Source organism: Nilaparvata lugens, chromosome 7 (assembly GCF_014356525.2).
Source record: "Nilaparvata lugens isolate BPH chromosome 7, ASM1435652v1, whole genome shotgun sequence".
In the NCBI taxonomy this organism is placed as follows: Eukaryota; Metazoa; Arthropoda; class Insecta; order Hemiptera; family Delphacidae; genus Nilaparvata; species Nilaparvata lugens.
This window is the reverse complement of record NC_052510.1, coordinates 62,501,564-62,510,138: the sequence shown is the minus strand read 5'-3', so window position 1 is coordinate 62,510,138 and position 8,575 is coordinate 62,501,564.

Here is an 8,575-nt window from a genome sequence, read left to right as displayed (position 1 = left end):
AATATTGTAAAATTCTTTGAAAATATTTTTGTATTACATATCTCAACAATATTGTAATGTTTCAAACCATGTTTGGAAGCTATGGCCTTTCAAAGCTGCCTTACACCAAAGTTAATAACAAAATGTGTAATAACTCATCCTTATAAATTCTATTAGTTTGAACATAATTATCAGTTATCAGACACATGATGAACATATGTGTTTGTCAAGTTCCATTCAAATCAAATAGAATCTATATGAATTAAGTTGATAACATTTTGTTAATAGCTTTGGTGTAAACGCAGCTTTACATATCTCAACAGCTGTAATGTTCTAAACCATGCTTGGAAGCCATGTGCCTTTAATTCTAAAAGTATAAGTACAAATATAGTTGAAACCCTTTAGTTGAAAGTCATGTTGTTTTATTCGTATAGCTTTCAGTAATTCTAGATTCTAGATGATAATTTTTGCTAAGTACTGTATGATGCTTCATTTTATTCTTTGTTTTTTTAGTGCTGGTTGCACAACAGCCGGTTAAATTTTAACCGTGATTAATTCCACGGGAACCAATCAGAGAAGCCGTCTTTTAAAAAACGCCTTCTCCGATTGGTTCTCGTGAAATTAATCACGGTTAAAATTTAACCGGCTGTTGTGCAACTGGGCCTTAGTGTGTAGACATTTTTTTATCTCAAAACATTTCTTAAATTTGTATTTTATATTATTAACATTATTGCAGCAAAGTCTGAATTTAGTTTTCATTTTTCGTCTGTATTTTGAAGTAGTATATTCGTGTAATATGATTGATGTTAGAAATTTAAACTCAAGTCTGTTTTAGGTTAAGAGGCGGTTTCCGAGCTCGGGATTTAACTAAGTTAATAAAACAATATAAAATCTTATAGCACCCTTCATTTTTGAAAAACTTAACAACTAGTTTATAGTTTTTTTCTAAGCTCTAGACTTTAAACAGCTGGAATCAGAAAATTGGTTTCCCGAAACAGGGCGTAGTCGTAGTCACGTTTAAATTAAATTTCGAAACTAGAAAATTGAACACAATATAAAATACAGATAAAATCGTGTAACGTTTCAGCTTTTTTGAATGATTCAGGAATGTTTAATTTCGTCAAGGAAAATTATAGAAATGTGAAAATAAAGATTGTTTAAGAGCTACGACTACGCCCCGTTCGGAAAGCTAATTTTCTGACTCCAGCTGTTTAAAGTCTAGAACTTGGCTAAATCCGAGCTCGGAAACCGGCCCTATGAATTTGAAACTTAATTCTTAGATTTGATTTCAACAAAAACAATGCCGTACTAAAATTATTACAATTTATTATACTATCTATGACTGTTTATTTTGATGAACTTTTCATTGTATTATATAATTATTTTGTAGAAGTTGCAGTAGATAATATTGTTAAGCTATTTTTCTTGTACTGTACCTTATGATAATCAGATCTTATAGATGTGATTAAGAAATTGCAATTTCTTGTTGATTTATACCTCATATTATGTTTTTTTCGTACAAAATTAATAAAATGATTAGTTATTGATCAAGTTATCTGTCTTTATTGTTAAAAATTCATTTCCAAGCTGGGCTCTTGTGTACATCTTTACTTGAATTAACAGCGAATCAGGGTGTTGAGGCTGTGCAAAGGCTAAAAATGAACTTTCTACTGGTAATATTTTCAAAGTTTTTCGGCTTGTATATCATCAAGCTATCGAAATTGAAAAGTTTTCTCAGGAAACATTTTTTTCCGATCATTAGTTTTTGAGATATGAGCGCTAAAGTTTAAATTTTTGGGACAGAACATTTCAATTCGGTAAGAGATAAGTCTATGAGATTTAGAGGATAGATTCTTTATGGTATGTTGATCTAGTAAAAAAAAAATTTTCTAAAAATATCAATTTTTGAGAAAGTATTTGATTTACTTGAAATTGCCAAAAATAACTTTTAGTTGAGTTATTTTTGGTAAATCGAATAGCTTTCTCAAAATTAATATTTTGTTTTACTAGATCAGCAATACCATAAAGAATCTATCCTCTAAATCTCATGGACTCATCTCTTACCGAATTTGAAATGTTCTGACCCCAAAATTTAAACTTTAGGCGCTCATATCTCAAAAACTAATGATCGGAAAAAAATGTTTTCCTGAGAAAACTTTTTAATTTTAATAGCTTGATGATATACAAATCGAAAAACTTTGAAAAATATAACGAGTGGAAAGTTCATTTTTAGCCTTTGCACAGCCTTAATGGACCAGAATATGAAACAATTTCGGTTGCACAGAACCTTGTTAAATTTTAATCATGGTTAAATGCCACGAGAACCAATCATAAAGGGTTTTTTGAAAAGAAGGCTTCTCTGATTGAATCTAATCACAGTTGAAACTTAAGAGGCTTTTGTGCAACTTAGCCTAGGCCTTATTTGGATATTATAGTATATAGTGAGGTCCACGTTATAATGGCAGTGTTTGATTTGCAATGGTATTGCTATCCTTGTCTATCAATCAGCAAAGCTGATAGCGCTATCTCTTTCTCGCTTTGCTCTGTTGCCAGATCGTCTTTTAATAATGTAGAATTATTAATTTATTAATTAACAAAATATTCATATTAATTATGAAAATTCATTATGAAATTATTGAATTATAATTTTTGCTTGATAAAATATAATTGATTATTTTAAACGAGAATGAAATTTAATATTAAATCAATAAACCTCTATCAGCTACCGCTATAGAAGGCATTGACAAGACCGATGATCGGCAACGTTGTTCTCCTATCTTTCTCCACTGCCATTATAACGTGGACCATTATCACTATCTTGGTTGACTGCAATTTTAGTAAAATCTCTCGCCTTATTTAGATGCTACAGTAGAATATTATTCTAAAGATTAGAATTTATTATTCTAATAAAGTTTCATCGATAATAATAGAGTGCAGCTTTTATTTACATTACAGTGAAATCCACTTCAATGTGTCTTCCGCCTAAAGCTGGTTTCTCTTAAACCAGTGACTGTTGAAAATAGGCAATTAGAAGGTACCGGGTTCGATTCACGGGCTAACAAATAATTTTTGAATAGTAGCGCTCATCGAATTTCTATCTAGCTGTCTACCCTGTTGTCAATATTTGCAGTAGCCGAAGTCTTCGGGGTGATTTACAGCATTTGATTGGATTTTCGTTAATCAATAATTATTAACTTGGAACTAATATGAATTATATTTCACTGTTGTGTGGGAATCCAGATGGCGTCATTTAACCACGGTTATATCCAATAGAAGTACGCGCAACCGGGAGTTATATCCCGTTGATAAATGACGTCACAATCAGCTGTTGTGCCGTTACCATAGCAACCGTAATACTTGTGTTGTCATGGCAACCATCACACATCAATATTGAAGCTTGTGTACCGGCAATAAGGTAGTAGTTGCCTACAATGTTTTGACCAGTGAATATTTTGTGTACGCACATAAACTACTAATTATGTTGTAGTTAGTTTTCGTAGTTTTTTGAACTAACAGATTTATAGATCACTAATAATTGAGATCACTAATAACAGATTTAACAGACTAATAATGACAAGTTATAGTTAATTATTTTCATAAGTAGTTTTGGAGTTTCTTCTTCCCTAACAGATATGGATTACTATTAACACTAAGGTCCGGTTGCACAACAGCCGGTTAAATTTTAACCGTGATTAACTCCACGAGAACCAATCAGAGAAGGCGTTTTGAAAAGACGGTTCTGTGATTGGTTCTCGTGGCATTAATCACGGTTAAAATTTAACGGCTGTTGTGCAACCAGCACTAAGGCCCGGTTTCCGAGTTCGGGATTTAGCTAAGTCCTACACTTTAAACAGCTGGAGTCAGAAGATTGGCTTCCAAAACGGGGCGTAGTCGCAGCTTTTATAACAGTAGTAGTAGGTTTTATCTTCATTTCTATAATTGGAAACGTTATTTGACGAAATTAGGCATTCTCAAATAATTCAAAATAGCTGAAACTTTACACTATTTTCTCTTTATTTTATTTTGCATTCAATTCACTAGTTTTTCGAAATTTAATTGAAACGTGAACGTGACTATGACAATGACTGCGACTACGCCCCGTTTAGGAAAGCCAATTTCTGACTCCAGTGTTTAAAGTCTAGGACTTAGCTAAATCCCGAGCTCGGAAACGGCTAAAAATCCGGGCTGACAAATAATTTTGTACAGTAGCGCTCATCGAATTTCCATCTAGCTGTTTCCCTGTTGTCAATATTTGCTGTAGCAGAAGTCTTCGGGGTGATTTACAGCATTTAATTTGGATTTTCGTTTAATATAACTAAAAATGACTGACAAGTTACATACTGTAGTTAATTTTCATATAGTTCTTCGTATTTTCTTCTTTTCTATAGATTACTAGTAGAATGAGTATTTCAAAACAATATTACAGCTTTGGATTAATATTTTTACTATTTGATATGTGATTCATTATGAGAAAAGTGAGTTGAATTAAAGAGTAGTTTCAAGATGATGGCCATACCAGTTTCACGCTCCATCTGAACTACCAGGTTTTGCCTGGCAGAATAACAATTGGCAATATGACGGATCGCATTGTTGCTTGACGGCTGCACACTGGTGATAAGGTAGGTGATTTATACAGGATGAACAGATAACGGGAACTTTTGTAAACGCCGTAAACCATTAGTGGGAAGGGCAAAAATGATTTTTTCCAAACTACATTAATGTGCTCTCATAAGAATATGTCAGGTGTTAAGACAAAGCTATTCGAATGTATACAAGTATCCAAAACCTGGCTTGAAGCGAATAAACTTGTAATTAATGATGATAAGTTTTTCTCTCCCAATCAGTGCTACTTTGTAAAAATTATAAATAAATAAATAAGATAGAACTAATATATTTCTCACTGGATAATGAAAATGAAAATCAAGCTGTTAAATTTCTAGGTCTTTGTATTGATAGTAAATTAACATGGAGGGAGCAAGTGAATATGTTGTGCAGAACACTGTCTAGAGTGACATATCTTATGAGAAAATTGAAATACTGTGTAAGTTCAGATGTACTTTTAACAGCTTATTCTTGTCTATTTCATTCCTTGTTAGCATATGGAGTTATACTCTGGGGAAATAGTAGCACTGCCACAAAGGTACTCATTCTTCAAAACATAGTAATAAGAATATTGACAATCTTCAGCCAAGAGAACATGTAGAGACAGTTTTGTAAAATTTCAAATCATGACAGTACCAACATTATACATCTATAACAATTTAATGCAAGTAAAAAATAATCTCTATGAGTACCGTATGACAGTATTGGACGCTCATATAACACAAGAAATATCGATCAGATCTTGTATTCCTCAAATTAGATTATCAAAACTCTCTTTATCAGAGACGACTGATGTTCAATAATTTCTTTATGGGTGCTGAATCTGCCGGAAAAAGCTTTTAAACATGTTTTAATAGATGGTCAAAGAACCACCCTTTTTATAATATAAATGAATACCTAGTATCTGACACAAATACAATTCAAAAATAATAATCTCTAAGAACTATTGTATTCATTATAGGTATTATATAGTAATACTATATTATTTATTGTATTATTAAGAATATTTAATTATATGTATGTATATTATTTAAAAAAACTGACTGTATTTGACGTAGCCTATTACAATCAAGTTTGTTTAACGGCAATAAAAATATTCTTATTCTTATTCTAATGAAAAGTTCAAGACTTGCCGTTTGAGAATTAAGAATAACATCTATCACTTTTGGCAATATTACTTTTTCAAGATAGCTTCCTCCTGAACGAATACACTCTTGAAATCTGTGTTGAGATTCCTGACGATTGCTGTAACATCTCATCTGGGATATTCCTGGTCCCATGATCTGACCACCTGCGATTTTCTGTTTGTGGAGCTGTATCTCAAATAAAACGTTTTCACAACTTGACCAATAACTGTGGTTGGATCATAACAGACAATTAAAAATAAAATCAACAATATCCCAGCTAAATTACTAAAGATCTTCTCATTATAAGGCTAAGCACACCCCATTACGGTAGTCAAGACAAGACATGATCAGTCACAATACTTCACATAGTTGCTTATGAAGACATCATGTCTAATAGCAATGACTAATCAGTGTGAGTTTCGTCATGAGCAACAATGTGAAGTATTGTGACTAAACGTGTCTGATCATGTCTTGTATTGTCTTGACTAACTGGTGTGCGCCCAGTGTAAGGTTGGTCACACACCGATTAGTCAAGACATGATCAGACACGTTTAGTCACAGTACTGTTCTGTTTGTAGAGCTATCTCAAATCAAACGTTTTCACAACTTGACCAATAACTGTGGTTGAATCATAACAGACAATTCAAAATGAAATTAACAATATACCAGCTGAAATGTTGCAGCGGTCGTTCAGGAATCCCAACACAGATTTCAAGAGTGTATTCGTGCAGGAGGAAGTAATTGTCAAAAAGTGATAGATTTTATTAATAATTCTCAAATGGTAAGTCTTGAACTTAACATTAGTTTGAATAAAAACATGTTTGCCCTTACCACTAATGTTTTACGGCGTTTTCAAAAGTTCCCGTTATTCTGTGTCACCTTTATAACAAATATTGAATTGCTCTAATAATTATTTATATAATATTATTGAATTGCTCTAAATTTCAGATATTTTAAAATTTTATGACTGGAGAAAAATTGGTATAAAATAGCCTTGTTCCATAATCTCAATTTTTCTGATATTGACAGTATCCAGTCTTTTTATTCAGTTGCTATATTATCTCCATCTTTTCTCTAATATATTTATGATATTAGGAACTTATTCATTCAGAGATGCACCATAGTGAAGTGTTCGATTGATTGACTTATTTCTCATTTCTATAATCTTATTTCTCAAGTCTGACTAATATAATTTAGAAAACCAAGAAGCCAATCTTTTGACTCTAGCTGTTTAAACTCTAGAAATTAGCTAAATCCCGAGCTCGGAAACCGGCCATTAGTGTTGAACAATGTTCATCATATTTGGGGGCGAACTATAGCGTCATACATATAACTGCTATATATATTTTCATAATAGAGAGAAGATAGCATAAGAAGATATCCCATGGTATAGGGTCTTCATGTTCCAAATTTCACTTTTAACCCAAGCCGGTAGTCCTAGTATTTCTTTCTGATGAAGCTATGTTACACTGGTAGTCTCTCCTTTCTCACACTCTCACCCGCCCAAAACAGTAATAATAGACAGTAGTCGACAGTTTGAGTTTACAAAAAGAGGGTTGCAATTTGGAACATAAACGACCTATATACCATGGGATATCTTCTTATGCTATTTTTTTCTCTATGATGATATTATTGCAGGTATGTGTAACGCTATAGTTCGCCTCCAAATATGGTGCACATTGGTGCACACCAGTTAGTCAAGACAAGACATGATCAGACACGTTTAGTCACAATACTTCACATAGTTGCTTATGACGCAACTCACACTGATTAGTCATTGCAATTAGACATGTCTTCATAAGCAACTATGTGAAGTATTGTGACTAAACGTGTCTGATCATGTCTTGTCTTGGCTAACTGGTGTGGGCCTAGCCTTAATGGACCAGCAAATAATGGCGGTCAGACAATGTTCTCCTGACGACCAAACACTACACAACATCTCAAGAAATTGGAAATATACTGTGCATATGTAGGCATTTGTTGAGACTTAAGAGCTTCATATGTGTGGATATATACAGAGTGTCTGATAAGTCACTCCCTATTTTTATACAGCTATAATTTATTTATGAACCAATTTTGTTAGAATGCATTTGTTAGAACACTCCATGTGGTTGTGTTCAACACCAATTTTCATTTGTTTCAGTTTAAAAATGCCCCCTCCTTTGACTGTGGAAGAAAAAGCCAAAATAGCAGCTCGTTATGAGGTCTGGGGATCTGTGGTGCGAGTACAAAGGTGGTGGAGGGCTGAAGGAGGGATCCATGCAACACTGGATGCAAAAACACTGAGATCTTTCTTAAGAATCGTTGCAACAGAGTAATGTGAAAGACCACTTTCACGAGATCCTTGCCGCATTGATTTCTTAGGGCTCCTCATGAGCATTTCATGAACTCTGTCAACATTCTCTGCTGTCCTTGACGTTGATGGTCTTCCTGATCGTCTTGCATCTGCGACACTCCCTGTTGTTAGTAATTTGGAATGGCAATTTTTAACAGTTCTTGCATCCAGTGTTGCATGGATCCCTCGTTCAGCCCTCCACCACCTTTGTACTCGCACCACAGATCCCCAGACCTCATAACGAGCTGCTATTGTGGCTCGTTCTTCCAGTCAAGAGAGGGGGCATTTTTAAACTGAAACAAATAAAAATTGGTGTTAAACACAACCTCAAGGAGTGCTCTATCTAACAAATGTAGTTCTTACAAATTGGTTCATAAATAAAGAAATTATAGCTGTATAAAAATAGGGAGTAACTTATCAGACACTATGTAGATTGTAAGTGAAAAACCACTGGCATAAGATGACTGTTGTTCGCCAGGGAGTAGGAGATAAAACTATCATACTAACTTTGATTTAAATTGAGTTAGCACAG